Here is an 18,628-nt window from a genome sequence, read left to right as displayed (position 1 = left end):
AGGGCTCATTCTAACGGAAATGAAAAGTTCTAGTGCCCTTTTTAAGTGACCAAAAAAATTGGAGGGCACCTAGGCCCCCTCCCACGCTAATTATTTTCCCAAAGTCAACGGATCAAAATTCTGAGATAGCCATTTTATTCAGCGTAGTCGAAAAACCTTATAACTATGTCTTTGGGGACGACTTACTCCCCCACAGTCCCCGTGGGAGGGGCAACAAGTTACAAACTTTGACCTGTGCTTACATATAGTAATGGTTATTGGGAAGTATACAGGCGTTTTCAGGAGGATTTTTTTGGTTGGGGGGAGGGGTTGAGAAGAGGGGGATATGCTGGGGGAACTTTCCATCGAGAATTTGTCATGGGAAAAGAAAACTTCCATGAAGGGAGAGCAGGATTTACTAGCATTATTTAAAAAAAAATAAAAAATAAATGTGAAAAAGCTTTTTCAGCTGGAAGTAAGGAACAGCAATAAAACTTAAAACAAACAGAAATTATTACCCATATAAGGGGCTCACCTCCTTATGATACCTAGCTCTTTACGCTAAAGTATTTTTAGTAATTTCAACTATTTATTCTACGGCTTTTGTGATTCAGGGGTCATTCTTAATGAATTGGGATAAAATTTAAGCTTTAGTGTAAAGAGCGAGGTACTGACGATGGGGCGAACCCCCTCATATATGTAATAAAAACATGAGAATACAAAAGTTCTTTACGTAAGCTAATTTATAAGCTCCGTAAATCTTTTACCAATAAAAAGATTCGTAAACAATTAAAAGTTCTAGTTGCCTTTTTAATTAACCAAAAAATCGGAGGGCAACTAGGGTTCGCCCCCGCTCTTTTTTTCTCAAAATCAATCGATCAAAATTATGAGAAAGCCATTTAGCCCCCCCCCCCCCAAAAAAAAAAAATATTCAAATTTCGTTTTGATTATTCCTCTGCGGAGAGCCAAAATCAAAACATGCATTGATTCAAAAACGTTCAGAAATTAAATACAAAAAAAACAAGTTTTTTCAACTGAAAGTAAGGAGTGACATCAAAACTTAAAACGCACAGAAATTACTTCGTATATGAAAGAGGTTGCTTCCTCATCAACGCCCCGCTCTTTACGCTAAAGTTTGACTCTTTCTCTCAATTCTTCTTTCTAAAACAGTAAAAAACTTTAGCGTAAAGAGCGGGGCGTTGATGAGGAAGCAGCCTATATACGAAGTAATTTCTGTGCGTTTTAAGTTTTGATGTCACTCCTTACTTTCAGTTGAAAAAACTTGTTTTTTTGTATTTAATCAATTGACAAAAAGGTAATATATGTATGTCTCTACTAACACTAATACCACTGCTACTTTTACTTATGCTACTACTGCTACTAAACTACACCAACTTCTGCTTCAATTGCGACAACTTGTAAGGCTTAGAGTAATCAATAATATTTTTGGAACGGGTTAAAGTGTTAAGGTGAAACTTCCGGAGCATCATGAAAGCGATGTTCAACTGACCAAAAGGAAACATGCACATGCTACTAGCGCTATTATTGCTGCTATTACTGCTGCTAATACAAAATTAACGCTGCAACTACTTCTACTGCCACCGAAACTACTGTGGTGATAATACTATTAAGGCTAAGTCTATGAAGGTAAAATTTGATAGAATACTGATGGCAAATTCGAACTAACAAAAGATACTATATACATTTAGATTGTCAAAATAGTGTATCTTAAGAATTGATTTGTGTATTAAGTTGGAACTCTCAGCGAAAACGTAAAGGGGAAGGTCAATTGACCAAAAGGCAATATGTGCATACTACTACTAATACTACTGCCACTGCAACATTTATTAGTTCTACTACTACTATTACTGTTGCTCCAACTACTACTTCTATCGCAACTACTTGTAAAGTTAAGAGCATTAAGATGAAAATTTCAAGAAGTATATGAATATACATGTTTTCGAAAGAGCAAATCGACAATATCACAGCAACGGCTAATTGTATTAAGTTGAGCAATTATACTACTGCTGTGACCACTATTACAACTATGCCTAAGGGTATAAAGGTGCAATTTTCAGAGAATATGTCTGAAAACTTCTGTTGTACGGATGACAACCTGCCATCTGTATGCAGGTTGTCAAAAGGGCGTATCAGCAATATCTTAGGAACAGCTTCATGTGAGAAATCAAAACTTCCAACGCTTGTTGTGGGAGATATTGAACTAACCAAAAGACGATATTTACATCATGATACTACTGCGTTTACTCCTACAACTACTTCTACTGCTACTATTATTATTACTTGCTACTACTACTGCTGCTACTAAAGCTAAGACTACTATTAATTCTATTACTATTGCTACTACTATGACTACTGGCGCTACTACTTCTACTCTTGAGCCTAAGGGTATTAAGGGGAAATTTTTGGCAATATTGTAACTGTATTGAAATAAATCGAAACATATTATGTCCACATAGGTTGTCAAAAGGACGTATCAGCACTGCTTCAGGACCCGTTGATGGTATTGAGTTGAAAATTTCATCGTGTGCTGAAGGGGATGTTGAAAAAAGGTGCTAATGCTACTACTGCTACTACACAAGCTAAGGGTTCTAAGGTGAATCTTTCAAGGAATATTTAGGCGGATGCTGAATTAAATCAAAACGAACTATGATCATGTATATGTCAATAGAGTGACAAAGCAATATCACAATAACGGTTTACATTATAAAGTTATTCCTTTCAGGATAGGTTGTGACAGATTTTGAACTAGCCAGAAGACACTACGTGTATACTTTTGATACTAATTCTATTGTTACTGTAACTAATGATACTTAGTGCATTAAGTTGAAACGTTCAGGGGGAATTTCAACTAAACAAAAATAACTATACGCATGCAAGTGTTAAAAGGGTTTGTGAGTAGTATGATAGGCAGCACTGCTATATAATCGCTAGTAATATCATTGATATTTTAAAGAAGCTAATTTGACTGGAAATTCAAAGTTCTAGTATCCTTTTTAAGAGTCAAAAGTAATCGGAGGGCAATCAGCCCTCCTCTTTAGCTCATAATTTTACAAAACCTTCCAATCAAAATTTAAGATAGCCATTTTGTTCAGTATAGCTGGAGGGTATTCTAAATGTATTTTTAAGGCTATTGCATAGGTCGATCCCCCAAAGTTATGTAATTTGTCCATTGCGTTTAAAAACTAAATGTTACCTTAAGATTAACTAAAAAAAAAACACTGTGTGTATGCTGATTGCCAATATGACATCTCAGGAGTATCCCAAGAACAACTGAGATTATTATGTTCGAAATTCCGGGACTACTTCTATTATTACTTTTGCTCTTAAAATTTAACTAAATTAAAAAAGTGTAAGTGTATCCAAGCTGTCAAACTTATTTTTTGAAAAGTTTTTTTAATTAGTTCAAGAGAAGATTGAACAGAAATATAGTATACGGACTTCATAACCTCAGTTGGGAGATTAAATCACTGCGGATTGGAAAAAGAAAGTCAAAAGATGTTTTTTCAAGTCGACCAGGGAAAGACATTTTTTTTCATTTTTTTTTCTCAAATAGTCAACATGTGGACAATATCTGGTTGTGAACCTGTGGATTGATGAACTCAAGCTGGCCGTAGTCGTAGTTTAGCTTTCAATCCATAAGATATTAAAATTTCAAACAAACTTTGAGACCTCAGTTGGCATATCAAATCTCTTCTGGTGGGAGCAAGAATGTAAAAGAATTGTGGTTTTATACATTCCGTATGTTTTGGAATTTCTTAAGACATAACATGAAGAAATTGCACTGAGATAGCAAGCCAACGCCAAAAAATTATACTTAAGATAGAATTAGAAAAATACTAAAATCTTTCAAACTATATTATCATTAGTCTCCCTATAACCAAAATTCGAATAGAGAAGAGATCACCTACCCCTCTTTGGCTATAGTAATATTAATGGTGTGGAACATATGTGTTTGAAATGAATAACAAAACGAATGAATACATACGCCTAGACATGACTATGCAGTCTACATAGTCAAAATTCTAGCAAGAGAATTGTCAGTGTGAAGATGTTGTAACAGAAATTATTTCAACATCAGAAATCCTGATGTTGTAACATAAGGTGATAGAGTTTCTATGGGTATCAGTGAATTATATTTGCTTGTTTTTTTTTAATATTTTCTCCTTATTCTATGATTCGACACAGGAAGTACAATATACACTTTTTGCTTCCAATTTGCTATTTAATACTACTGCTACTAATAACACACTGCAGCACCAAGCCACCCGAGGCCAACACAGCTACGCGTGCTCCTCCTCCAATCTAATCTATTTAAAGCCTCGGTCTTTACACCCTCCCAGGAAGTTCCCATTTCCTTTAAATCTTTATTTATGACATCCTCTCAACCCAGACAAGGACGACCTGCTTTCTGTGTAGCCCCACACGATTGACCAAAAAGGGAAATCTTAGGTAATCTGCCATCCTTCATCCGTAGAACGTGGCCTAGCCATCTCAATCTTTCTTTCATTATAGCCCTAGAAAGTGGGATTGAACTAGATTTTTCGTACAACCTACTGTTTGAAATACAGTCAGTCAGCCGGGTACCCAGAAAAATCCGTAGGCAATTTCTCTTGAGAATATCTAGTAAATTTTCATCTGCTTTTCGGAGCGCCCATGCTTCAGAGCCATATTTACAACTGTCATCACTGTAGCTTCCAATATTCTAATCTTGGTTTGCAGATTTATCTTTTTATTCTTCCAAACTTTTTTTTTAACTGTGAAAAAACACTCAAGCCTTAGCTATTGTACTTTTAACATCTTCACTGCTCCCCCTGCTATTTAATAGACATGAAAAATATTCCATGAGAGGGAGCAGGAATATTATACACTTTATATAAATTTCAGAAGAAAATTTGTATCTTTTTAACTTGTCTCCCAATAGTCATCGGTTCCAATTCTAACAGCCTTTTGATGTTTGTCTTATCAAAAGCCGTCGGGAAACGAACGTTTTCAACAATATCTATCCTTCCCTCTCTTTCTCTTATTGAATTATTATAATTTTTTACTTAATTCTTATTAGTGTTTTACGAGTATTCATATTCTTTCCCCTTTTCAGGACGTAAAGCCTTTATGGATTAGTGAATTATGTTGTGTTGATGATATTTGTAATTTTTTACTGGAAAATATATCTAATATTATTCTAAAATTTGAGAAATAGAAATAGAATCTTTTTTTGTTACTTTCCATTGGCCATTTAGTAAGCAAGAAAAGTCTGCCTATGAATACTGGAAGGGGGAGGGGAGTATTGGAACATATGTAAATTTCCGAGAAGAAATTGTAAGTTTAAGAGAGAAAAAAATCTCTTGCGGTTATTTATCTAAAGACCACTGACAACAATGAAAAAAAGTAACGTAAGTTTTTTTGTAGATTCTTTTTAGCATAAATTATAATCACATTAACCCGTCGGGTTCTTTTCCCGTCGGTAAAAATATAAAATTCACTTGTTATGTCTTTAGCTAAGCTTTAGCTACGAATGAATTTCATTGGTTGATTTAGACCCGCCTTACATTTTAACTTTGACCAATAAGGAAAATGGGGTGAAATTTTAAAAAGTTTGATCAGCACTTCCTAGCGGAATTTATTAGTCTTGTGCAAGAGGAATTCAATACCTTAAGGAGTGACGAGGATTTGAAACCTGAATTATACTAATAAATAGCAAACTGAGTACTGCTTTCTAATCTGTTTTAGCTGCTGGTTTGTTTTTATAAATGGATTTTGGAATAATTTATTAAAAACAGTTCTTACTTGTTGTCTAAAAAATAAACATAGATCAAATAAATCAAATAAACAAGGATCAAAGCCGCCAGATTTGTTTCCGACCTTGGTTCTAAACTTTAATGGAGGTGTCCTCATGGCCGTAATGTTTTAGCATATCAATATACAAGATGGTCTTGTTGCACTAATAATCAGTACAACCAAAATTTTCTTCAAGAATCTATAGTTCTTGATAAGCTCTTCCTGGTCCTGCCAAGTGAAAATTTAAAATCTATTTCATCTCCACGCCGAATAATCCCTCAAAGCCTCTGCTGGACCCCTTAAGCTGTTATTATATACTCTTAGCTGTAACTGAGATATTGTAAATACGCCCCTTTGACAACCTGGATGCGTATAGTGTTTTTGTTGAGTTCAACGTACCCTTAACATTCCCTGAAAGTTTTAACTTGATACATTTAGCTATTCCTGGGTACGTTTAGCCCTTGACATCCTGGTTGCGCACGGTGTCTTTAGATTTCGTTGAACATTCTTTGAAAGTTTCAGCTTGATTCCCTTATCAGTGTCTGGACTATTTCAGGTACGCCCTTTTGAAACCGGGATGTACGTAGTGTGTTTTGTTTAGTTCAACACCCCCTAAACATTCCCTAAAAGTTTCAACTAGACAACCCGCACAGAACAAGTGCTTTTCGATTTATTTAATTATTCCCCCCCCCTCAACATGCCCTGAAAGTTTCAAGTTAATATCCTCAGCCATTCCTGAAATATTTTGCATAAGTCCTTTTCACAACCTGGATATAAATAGCGTCTTTGGTTTTATTCAGCTTCAAACTCAGCCTTCCTTGAAAGTTTCAACTTGATTTCCATATCAGTGTCTGGACTATTTCAGGTACGCCGTTTTAAAACCGGGATGTACATAGTGTGTTTTGATTTAGTTCAACATCCCCTAAACATTCCCTAAAAGTTTTAACTAGACAACCTGCACAGAACAAGTGGCTGTCGATTTATTTAATTATTCCCCCCTCAACATGCCCTGAAATTTTCAAGTTAATATCTGTAGCCATTCCTGAAATATTTTGCATAGGTCCTTTTCACAACCTGGATATAAATAGCGTCTTTGGTTTTATTCAGCATCAAACTAAGCCTTCCCTGAAAGTTTCAAATTGATGCCTTACTTTTTCTGAAGAAGTGTTTTGATTTAGTTCAATATCCTCTTCAACATTAATTGAAAGTATCAACTTGGTACGAAGTGGAAAGCGGAAAAACAACAACAAATAAATGCGGTTCTAAAAAAAAGCAGTTCTAAGCGTCTGAGCTGTTGCATGAACAATGTAAACCTAAGATGCCTATGCTGGAAAACACAGGTGAAGACTGCCGTATCCCTAGTGAAATGGTATGGTTGTTTTTTTTTATCAGATTCGTTTGGTTTGTTCTTCTTTTAACATTTTATAACTTTTGTCTGTTATTAAACTTGTGTATTCTTTAGGTCAGCGTATTCTGCTTCTAAGCATGCGTTAGAAGGCTTCTTCGATACCCTTCGTGCAGAAGTTGCTGACTATAATGTTAAAGTCACTGTTGTTAGTCCTGGATACATCAGGACAAATTTATCAGTCAATGCCCTCACTGGGGATGGAAGAGTATATGGTTGTAAGTTTGCCTCTTATTTTAGCCATTTGAAATTTGCTATTAGTAAATCCTTATCATTGAAAATCAATTTCCCGTGGACTTTAGAGAATATTACTTTTTTACCCTCAAAAAAATCACTTAAAATGGACCACGTACATCTTGAATATCGGAAATGGTAACTTGTCATTGAACTCCTGATAAATAAGTTCTGCAGAACTGATTTTTTTTTTTTTTTTTTCATCAAACTAGGTACGTACACTTGGAGCTTGGGTCTCAACCCGTCAGAATTTTATGATTTCTAAAGGTGCTTTATATTTCACACGTCTTTACCCTATCTTCAAAACTTTTGTTAGCTTTGCCCACCCCATTCCTTTGATATTTTGGGCCCCTCCTTAAATCTAAAATCCCCTGTGTATTCCAGTGTCAAGCACCTAATTTCAAAATTAGGAATAATGCGAATAGGGGAATACAAAAATAGATATATATGGAAGAATAAAACAATAGAACATATATATATATATATATATATATATATATATATATATATATATATATATATATATACGACAAATAGAGGAATAAAAATCATAAAGTAGAATCGAATCCAGATAATATGGAAACAAAGTTCAAAGCCAGGATCTTCCTCTTTTACCGCTGAATGCTCTACGGTTTTTATTTCATTTTTTTTCTGAAAAATTGAAGGTAAAATTGTTAAGTGTATTAAAACGTACCAATGTCTTGAATGGCCCTCCTGTTTTGGAAATTATGTTTGAATGCTAGTCCAAAGAATCCGAGGAATTAATAAAGGGGAAACTTGCATTTGTTATATTAGAAAAAAAACTATGGATGCCATCTAGAGTGACCCAGCAATATCAGAAAGTTATTGTTCAACATTTAGATAGAAATGTTGGGCCGGAGGTATAAAAAAAAGGTAAAGAATGCGGCATTGGACTTTACAGTCCCTACCGGTGGTGCTGATCTCCGTTTCTTGGCCCATCAGTCAGGAAGTGCGATGGGGGGCTGGGGGGCCAACCATCCTGTGCTTTCGAACACCCTTCCTGTTTACCTTCCCCAGATTTCTCCAGGTACCCATTTAGAGCTGGGTCAACTCTGGCTGAGCTTACAGAGTCACGCCACTGACCCCCGTCCCAAGCTAAATAATTGGATACACTAGGATTCGAACACTCACCCTCTCGGACAAAGGATCCTAAATCCTGCGCACCAATCCACTCGGCCGGAGGTATAGCAACCTCTTCTACCAAAAAACGGCAATACATAAATGTGTTTTGATTTTGTTTAATTTTCTGTGTTTTGCTTACTCGCCTTGTCCTAAGTATTACATAATCGATGAAATACAGTGCAAATAAGTATAAACCAATGAAAACTATGACTGATTCTTGCTGAGGGTTTTTTTACATTTATGGAAAGTAGCTGAGTTAGGTGAATGAAATTCTCAGGAACAAATCCTGAGTTTGGACTATACCGTGGTATAGTTCACCTCTCCACCTCTTCCTGATTTCTGGGGCCTTAGAAGATTGCATATAAATTGCAACTTTGAATGTCATAATTTAGAAAAACAACTATTATATTAACAGTATGACTGACGAATTCGGATGTTTTGAACTGAAGTTGTTAGGAGATCCAGAAACCCGTATCCCCGGGGGAGAAAATATGAAATTAGATTATATAAAGTTTCCTTACTTTGTCAGGAAGGATGGAGTGCATAGGCAGGGAGTAGGACTTTCGTTGGATAAGGAAGCTGATAGGTGTTGCTTGGGTATTAATAATACAATGCTAGTTGCCTGTATTACGACCAAAAAGTGCAGGGTGTCAGTCATAGTAGTATATGGCCCTACAGAGCCGACTGATGGAGATGACAGTGGCTCAGATGGAATTTAATTTCAGGTGCATGACGAATACACAGGATCCTAGGTAGAAATGTTATACCTTTATTAATGAATTTTAATGCCCAGGTTGGTAGAAAGAGGAATAGGTGGTTTACTAACCTAGGTAAATTTGGTATAGGAAAGGAAAATAGGGACGATTATAGACTGCCGCAATTTTGCAGGTAGGCTATAACAATCTAGTTACAACCAATACAGAATTTGGTCGTAGAATGGCCAACAAGTTAACATGGTGTCTGCATGATAGTAAGACGGCCAACCTTATTGACTATGTTATTGTAAACAGAAGACTGGCAGAATCGATATAAGATACCAGAGTATATAAGAGTGCTGTTATTGTTGTTGAAAGTAAAGATCACTGTTCGAGCCTAAAGTTGGTGTTTTTTCTGTATTTTTACCTTTGACGTTCTTACCAATGTGACCTGGTGCCGGCCATTTATCCTAGGGGAAAGGTGTTGGGGCCCTCGGCCCTAATTATCTGGTGCATGTCCTTTTTGTAAGCTTAATATTATATCATTCCGTCTTTAAATTCATTACCTCAACCCTGGCTCTATCTATTCATTAATTATCTTTTGTCCTGTTAATATTTTTCCTTGTTTAAAAAACTACGAGGTGTCCTTTAAGAATCCGCAACAAGCCTCTGAAAAATGCAGGCTGCTCATGAATCATCCAGGAAACAAAATTAGCCTGAAAAGCCGAGGGTAACTTTTGCATCTCAATTCAGAGGGCCATTCATACGACTTAATTACTATTGGTCAGAGCTTTGGGCCTCCGCGCAAGAGATAATCTATTAAGTGTTCTTTATCATGAAGTCTTGTTTTAATTGAGTTCTAAAATAGCTTCTGACTTGTGAAATAGTAAGATTTATTACCTTTTTACCTATGCTTATTTTTTTCATTTTGCCTAGGTAGAGTTCAGAGAGGGAGTAAGGTGATTTTGTATAGGAAAGGAGCCCTATTTTATTTTAGAAATCTTTCACGTGGGAAGGTATAGTTTTGGGAAAGTGCGACCGAAGGGTCTGGGTCAGTTTGTAGAATAAGAGCAGCCGTTGCTAGAGCCGGATCATTCTCTGTCCGAATCCAGCCTCAAGCAGTGGGGATTTTTAGTGGTGTGATAATTAGAGAGATCTGAGCGGCTTTTGAAATAATCACTAACAATGCAATTTATCTAGAATGTTTTACCTAGATAGCACGGGGAATTTTCAGTATCCCTCCTCCACCGATCTAGTAATAACAAGCATGGGCCTGTGACATCCTGGGGCAAATACTGTGACACTTACTCCTCACTGATAGTACACTTATAGCAGACCGTGTGATACGGATGATCACTATCTAGTAGTGTCTAGGGCTAATCTGAAATTTAGGACGGGTAACTACCTTCTGGAAGGCTGTACCGTTAATAGACTCCAGGATGAGAGTTTGAGCGAAACTTTCTAGGAACAGTTGAATATTAAACTAAAGAGTCTAAAATTGGACAATGCACAAGATGAACGGGATAATTTTAGCAATGTCGTTTATAAAGTAGCAGATTGTACCTTAGGGAGGAATGTTAGAAACACAGCTGGGAATATTAGTGAAAATGGTTTAAGTTTTTTTAGGGAAGAGGGGGGGGGCTTGTAAAAGAAGCATTAGAGTAACAGATCGTATTAGAATAAGAGGAATGTAAAGAAAGTAGAGAAAGTATTAAATATGAATAAAAGAGGCGGGAAATGGAGGTCATGCGAGGCCATGAATAAAGTTGCTGAAGATCTAGATGATGCAGGCAGATGGCATAAAAGGAGAATTACCTAGCGATTTTAGGAAAACCTTAACTAAACCCCTCTATAAGAAAGGTGGAGTGAGTGTGGTAATTACAGAGGCATTAGCCTGATTCCTGTCGGAAGAAAATTGATTCGTATGGTGATATTGAGGGAGGAGAATGTGTCGCCCAAATTTCTACTCCTAGATTAGAGCCAATGAATAAGATATTGAAACCTCAAAATTAAGGTTTAACATCTTTTTTTTGTTAAAACTTATATGGGTTTCAACCCATCTGTCATGTATGCAATCTTCCAAGTCCAACAAGGAAGGAATGGGTGGATAGTAACTTTGTGATAATTTCCCAGGATTTACTTAGGCCCTGAATTCATACCTGAAAGCTCCACTCACTTAACTCAACTAATTTTCAAGACAGCAAGAAGCCCCTGATCTGGAATTTTACCGAAACTGCTAACCCAAAATTAAGGTAGAAAAAAATTGTCCAAAGTTAGATGAGCATAGATCTGTCATATATGCAATCTTCTCAGCCCTATAAATAAGGAAAGGGTAGATATAGTAAATTGGCAATATCTTTTAAGGGTATATTACAACCAGAAATTTCCAATTTCCATGAGAATCAGAAATCCCTAATCTAGAATTTACCGAAACTGAAAACTCAAAAGTAACATATTTTATAAAAGTGGAGTGGCTTTACCATAGGCCTTTGCTGTAGGACCTGAAGGTGTCTTCCTCTCTTAGTAAAGTGGTATATGATTTTCACATTATTTAAATAGGCACTTATTAAATTGATTATATATTCAAGAATTCAAATCAAAAAGGCCTAAAATAAAAAAATATATATATTTAATGAACATAACTGAGGGTATGACAACACTTTAATGACCCATAATAAGGGGAAAGAGAGTCTTATAACAATAAGTCCAAGGCCTTTCTGTCGGTTCATGCATTGGAAAAAGAAGTGTGCTAATTCTTCAAGAATTATAAGTACTATGAGATTTTATTTCTGCCGTAAAGAAGGAGGCTTTGAATAGATTTGGATAAACGAGGAGCCTGTGAAGCTATATTGGCCTCAGGTGGCCTAGTACTGCAGTGTGTTGTTAATAGTAGTGGTACTAGTAGTCTAGGAATTTCAAATATTTAGTACTAAAAAATATTTTTTGCTGAATTAAGTCCCCAGAATAAAAACAAAACATGAAGAGAAACTTTCAAAATATGGGTTGAACTAGCCGCAATATGTAGGTCAAAACTAAGCGAAAGTCTGTGTTTGCAAAGCACCCTTGTTATAGTGAGAAAAACACTATATCCTCTTTTTCATCGTCCATATTAGTCCCAGAGGCTTAACTTAGTTATGCTAACATTTTATTTGTTTTTGTTTTCTTTTTGCATTGAATGATTTTGTTATTTTTGGTTGAAAATAAATCCATCTGTGTATCATTCAACCTTGTTTCGTCATAACAAAAAGAAATATAGTGCAACTATTAATCGAATATATGGTTTGTTTAAAAACACGCATCTTGTGCTCTTGACTTGATTCATAGTTATTAGTTGAAACCCAGTGATTGGATAGTAAACGTTTAGTAATATGTCCATTGACATCAAGCAATCTCTTGACATCAAAATATCATCAAATGCCTTGATCATGCTCAAGATTAAAGCTTATTGTAATTGCAAAAACTTATAGAACTAAGAGAGGTTTAATTTCAGGAACAGATCACCAAAAGGTTTCGCCAACAACATTACGAATTGTCAGAAAAATGTACTAACAATTCTTTGCAACAATTTTCTGTTAACTCGTAGAAATGCAATTGTTTATAAGACATTTTAAAACAGAGTTCTTCTGAAAAATCTGATTTGAGAAAATGAGTCTCAAAAGCTTAATTTATTTGCGCTAATTTCATTTCATTTCTCTTTGCTTAATTCCTTTCGTTTCAGTGACAGATCCAACAACAGCCAACGGAATGAGCCCTAATTACGCTGCTAGTGAAATACTGGAATCTGTTGCTGCTGAGGACGAAGAAGTTGTTATTGCTGGATTTGGTGCTAAAACTGCCATCTTATTAAGAGCATTATGGCCAAGCATGTATTTTAAAATAATGAATAGCAGGGCAAGGAGAGGACGGCCTAACCTGCTGAATAAGGCTAAAGAACAGTAACTTTTATTGTGTTACAATGAAAATTGTATTTTATTATTTGAGAAGTACAAGAAAAGATGATAAATATGTATACGTTTCCCGTGTTTTCCAATCATCGGTGCTTATTCTCCTGTTCTTTTGACGAATTTACGCTGCCTCTTCAAGTAATGGCTGTGTACTTTCCTGAGTATGGATGTGCAGCCGATAAAAATTTTGCTAAATTCTTTCTTTGAGAAGTACATGAAAAGAGAAGAAATATTCACGTTTACAGTAATTTACTTTAATTTTTGCTTATTCAGTTCTTTTGTCATTCTGAGAATTAACGCAACCTTGGAAATTATTTCTTGCCCGGGTCTTGCCTGGATTAAGAGAAACTAGCAAAACTGTGACATCAGTAACGTGATAAGAGAATTATCGAATTGATTCTCCGTCGAAATGGAAAGCAGGATAATTATCTTGATCATAATCATGCGAGAGGAAGAACAAAAGAGAAGAAATAATGGTTATTGAAGGTTCAATTTTTAATAGAATTAGTACGGAAATTTGATATATTGAGTCCTGAAGTTAAATGATTAATTTTAAATTCAGTATTTTTAGGCATAATTTTTGCTTAAAACTAGAAAAATTGTTATACAATTTTGTTAACAAGTAGGCTTCTGCTAAAAGCTGAGGATAAAAAGCAAGAAGCAAATTAACCAGGTGAATTTGTGTGATAGGACAGAAAATAAGATATCATAGATCCAAGGTCATATCCAGGGAGGGGGCTAGCAGTTTTGACCCTCTCCTCAATCGAAATGTTTGTCCAACTCGTAAAAACGTAACAATAATGCATATAAACAGATTTTTTATGTTTTTTTTTTCATTTTTTTTGTAGACCTCCCACCCCGAACAAAATCCTGGATACGGTCCTGGTTGGAGCCCTCCAGCAACTGCTTTAAGAATGGACTTGATTCCCTTCAGTACCAAGCCCTCTTGGTCTTCTGCTTATAAAGTATTCTTTCCCAATGTTTTTTTATTGTGATTGGCTCACAACATAAAAACGAATTGTGAATGCATCATTGTTTCCATTCAGCTCATGCCTTTTTCAAAATGTCTGAAGTAATAATGAACGACAATAAAGTAAAACGAAATCTGTGAAATGTGGCTTCCCAAAGTGCTTATTTTTCCTGTTTGGCGGTTTTTATCATTGAATGGTGTCTTTCAGGAGTGGGTTGGCCACATTGTAGGTGACCTCAATTTTGGCACATCTGCACCAACGGTAATCAGTTTGAGTTAGTGATAGTCACATCAAACTATCTTTAACATACGAAAAGGCTGCTTCTACATTTCACATCTTGGAATCCTTTGTTCAAAAGGTGAGGCTTCAATTCCTGGTATGGCTTGTTATTTGGTTTGGAACGACGGTCAGTGGCGTGAATCTGTAAGCTCAGCCAGAATTGACCCAGCTCTTTATGGGTACCTGAAGAAATCTGGGGAAGGTAATAAGGAAGAGTCAGCGAAAGTACAGGATGGCTAGCCCCCAATCCACCATCGCACCTCCTGGCTGAAGGGCCCTGAAATGGAGATCAGCAACGCCGGTTTTAGACTATAAGTTCTAGTGCCTTATCCTTTACCTTTTTCAGGTCGAAAATGTGTAACGTAAATTCTAAGAGCTATTTGGACTCGTAATATGAAGGAACCGCGACCATGAGCAGTCTCTTGGCCAAATTTATTTTTCAAAGTCTTATGAGGACAAACTTGTCATTTTTTCGTTTTTTTTTGTTTTTTTTGTTTGGATTTTTTAAGGAAAATCCAAAAAAAAATATTACTTTCAATGAATAAATCTCAAAAAAGGTATTTTCTGTTAATTCTAGTAAGTTCTAAGGATTCTTTGGACTTGTGATTTGAAATAGCTGTGACATGAGCAGTCTCGAGTTTTTCAGTTTTCTCATATTTTGAAGAAACAAAATTGTTTCTTCAATTTACTCCGAAAAAAAGTTTTTTATTTATTTTATAGTAAATGTAATGGTATCTTTAGAGAAGAAATTGAATAAATGGCAATTAGTGATCGGGGATTCTTACCAACAGCCCGCCATTTTCTTTTTCAAAATTAGCAAAGAGTACGTTTTATTTGCTAAAACTGTGCCCAGGAGTTTACGGCTCTTTGAGACCAGAAGTCACTTATTTTTCATAGAATAGCATTCAGAATCATTATATTTCCAAAAATGGATTACTGGTTACCAGAAAAACAAATCACCAGGTCGGTTTATTTACCAGACCTTCGAAAATCCTGATTTCCCTAAACTTTATTCTCAAAAGAAAGATGAAAAAAAGTTAATAAAGGGATATAGACTCCCTACTGGATTTGTACTCTATGCATTTGGATTTTGGACTGCTTTTAAACCATTAGAAAAGGGGCAGGGCAAGTTCTTCAAGTGTCAAATACGAACAACAAACTTGTGAACAAAGCGCGAATAAAAGCAAATCGTAGATATGATTGCGAAAAGCACAAGTTCTGAGGGGGAAGGGCCCCTCTCCTTTGCTCATGTGGCTGTCTTATTGTAGTAAATTTTTGTTTCGTCATTATCTGATTAACTACTGTTGTATATCTTCATGGATTTTATTATTATTGGTTATATAATCTATATTCGCAAAACCTTTATCATGTAATTTGTGTTGTACTTATCCTGTATTTTTGTTGTGTTCAATTTTAAGGAAAAATAATTACGGGCTCTTATACAATTTTCCAACCGCGTTGAATAGCTTTACCAACTGAAATCTTTTAAGTTTGTTTATCTAAAAATCACCAAAAGATGTTGCTATTCTAACGAATATGTGTAGAAATTTGTTGAGTCAGGTTAGTTACATATCACTTGGTTGTCAATATTATGGTTTGATGGCATTAATTAATAAAAAGAGACCGTTTAGGTTTTATATTACCCTTATTTATCATCAAAAAATTAAAAATTAATTTTCTAAATTGATTCTTAACCAACTAATTAGCTAACTTGGTGGGTTTCTAAAGCTAGTTGTCCTGCTAAAAAGTTTCTACAAGTCAGATGTACAAGTAATAACCACATTATTTAGAATCAAACTTGTTCTCCAAAAAACATCAGTGTAAAAGTTTAGTGTGGGGAGCAGCTGAGAATTTTTCAGCAAAAAAAAAAGAAATTTTCCGTGCAACCAAGTTAGGCAGGTCTGATGTGGACTGACTGCTTGAAAATTAAAGTCACTTGATATTTGAAAAAAATGATGATTTACTGTACTAAGAGTGGCAATAAAATTACAAAAAAAAGAGAAGACAGAATTTCACAGCTATAATTTTGGAGTTTAAACTTAACCTAAAAACATAATCATGTAGAATTTCTTATATATTAGGGAAAGGTTGTTGACCTTGTCTTGATGAGAATTTAATAGGCCCCCTATAATTTGCTGTCAGTAAAAATGGTCGTTGAGTTTAAGTTGGGAAATTATGATGAAAGAAAATGGAAATTAGCGTGAATGAATACGCTCAGATGTGCTAAGTGAAAAGGCTAAATAAAAACGACTAAATACTCGAAGTGTCCAATGTCTTTCTAGAAATTTTCAAAAATCATCTGTCTCCTCTGCTAATAATCAAGCCTCGCAAACCGAAAGACCAAACTGAGCATGTAAGATTCACAGTGAGATTTTGCTAATACCTATATTTAGCTAGCGCTATTTTAAGCCAATCAGAATTTTTAAACCAATTAGAAAATCCTGTGGAAAATGTGATTTAGTGGTAGCGATGCGCGGAATTGTACAATCTCATTGTGAGTGGGTATTAACGTATACATCCCCTTATTTCAAATGTTTTAGTGCCATGTTCAAACATTTATCCTATATAGTGGATTAAAATAATTTTAGCATTTGGGAAAGACTTCAGGCTCTTTTTGGACTCTATTTGCTTGTTTAACGGCTGTGAAAATAGTTATCATCGTGCCCGCCCCCCTCAGAAAGACGCTGCTTGGCTTTGCTCCTTGTCACGAATGCTATGCCTTGATTTGTTAGTGTTACACGCGTACATTGTAAGATATAAAATTCACATTGGCAAAATGTCAAAACTATATTCCAACCAATCACCACAATACCGGGTCTTTGTTCTGAAGGTTGTAAAAAGTCAGTAATGTTACAGATTCCTGCTGTAAAAAAAAATGTTGCTCATTGACTAAAATTCATTATAGATAAATAACTGTTTTAAAACTATAATTTAATGTTTCTAATCTCTTTTCTTGTATTTCTGTTTTAAGAAGTGGGGCCGTGGAGTGGTTAGGCCTTCTGGGGGTTTTGTCGGCTTTGGAGTAAGGAATGTTCGTGTTGTCTTTTGTTACTCCTACTTTTTATAATGCTTATTATCGAAACGAATACGATAGAATTGCACGTCAAACATCTATAAATATGTTGTGCGTCCGGATATAATGACAAATGGTTTAAAAATGTGTTCTGTTACCCCTGCTCCCCAGCTTTTATCAGTGTTTTAATATTTTATTGCAATTTACTCGGAGATGTTATTTAATTCAGTGCTTTCTTATTAATGGTCACTGTGTTTAATTAAGGATTTCTGTTGAAATAGTTGATTAAATTGGTTAAAAATGGAACATAAATTGTAGTTGCTTTCAGGTAGGCTCTCTTATTTCCTCTACGACTTATAGAAGCAGTGTTAGAAATAATTACAGTTTTCTGGAGTATAACCCATGGGCCTTCAGTGTCTAAGGCTTAATCTTTGAGCCATCTAGCACACAAAGACATTTTTATAGCGTTTGATTGTAGGGTCTACTGTTCGAGACAATCGAATAAATAAACTGAAAATAATAATAAAAATCGTAATTTTTACCGTAAATTTTTACCGTTGAAATTTTTAATTGTAGTTTGTAATTGTGTGTTTGATTATAGAGTTTACCGTTTAACAATCGAACAAATAAACTGAAAATAATAATAAGAATCATAATTTTCACCTTCAGCATTTTTTTATAGCGTTTGATTGTAGGGTTTACTGTAAGAGACAATCGAATGAATAAACTGAAAATAATAATAAGAACCGTAATTTTTACCGTCGGCATTTTTATAGGGTGTGATTGTAGGGTTTACTGTTCGAGACAATCTAATAAATAAACTGAAAATAATAGTGAGAATCATAATTTTTACCGTCTGTATTTTTTATAACCTTTGATGCAGGGTTATGTTCTGAGACAATCGAATAAATAAACTGAAAATAATAATAAGAATCGTAATTTTTACCGTTCGGCATTTTTCATAGCATTTGATTGTAGAGTTTACCGTTTAACAATCGAATAAATGAACTGAAAATAATAATACGAATCGTAATTTTACCGTCGGCATTTTTTATAGCCTTCGATTATAAGGTTTACTGTTCGAGGCAATCGAATAAACAAACTGAAAATAATAATAAGAATCGTAATTTTTTCCATAAATTTTTACCGTTAACATTTTTTATACCGTT

At 35.1% G+C, this 18,628-nt stretch overlaps 1 long non-coding RNA gene across 1 annotated transcript; it reads left to right on the top strand.

The window, feature by feature from the left end:
• Positions 1 to 7,232: 7,232 nt before the first annotated feature.
• On the top strand, positions 7,233 to 17,771 carry LOC136025931 (uncharacterized). Its single transcript, XR_010617177.1, has 2 exons — positions 7,233 to 7,398; positions 12,971 to 17,771. It is a non-coding gene; the product is annotated as an uncharacterized LOC136025931 (long non-coding RNA).
• The last annotated feature ends 857 nt before the right edge of the window (positions 17,772 to 18,628 follow it).

Source organism: Artemia franciscana, chromosome 4 (assembly GCF_032884065.1).
Source record: "Artemia franciscana chromosome 4, ASM3288406v1, whole genome shotgun sequence".
NCBI classification, from domain to species: Eukaryota; Metazoa; Arthropoda; class Branchiopoda; order Anostraca; family Artemiidae; genus Artemia; species Artemia franciscana.
Note: the sequence above shows the minus strand (reverse complement) of the source record. Positions and strands in the feature narration are given on the sequence as shown.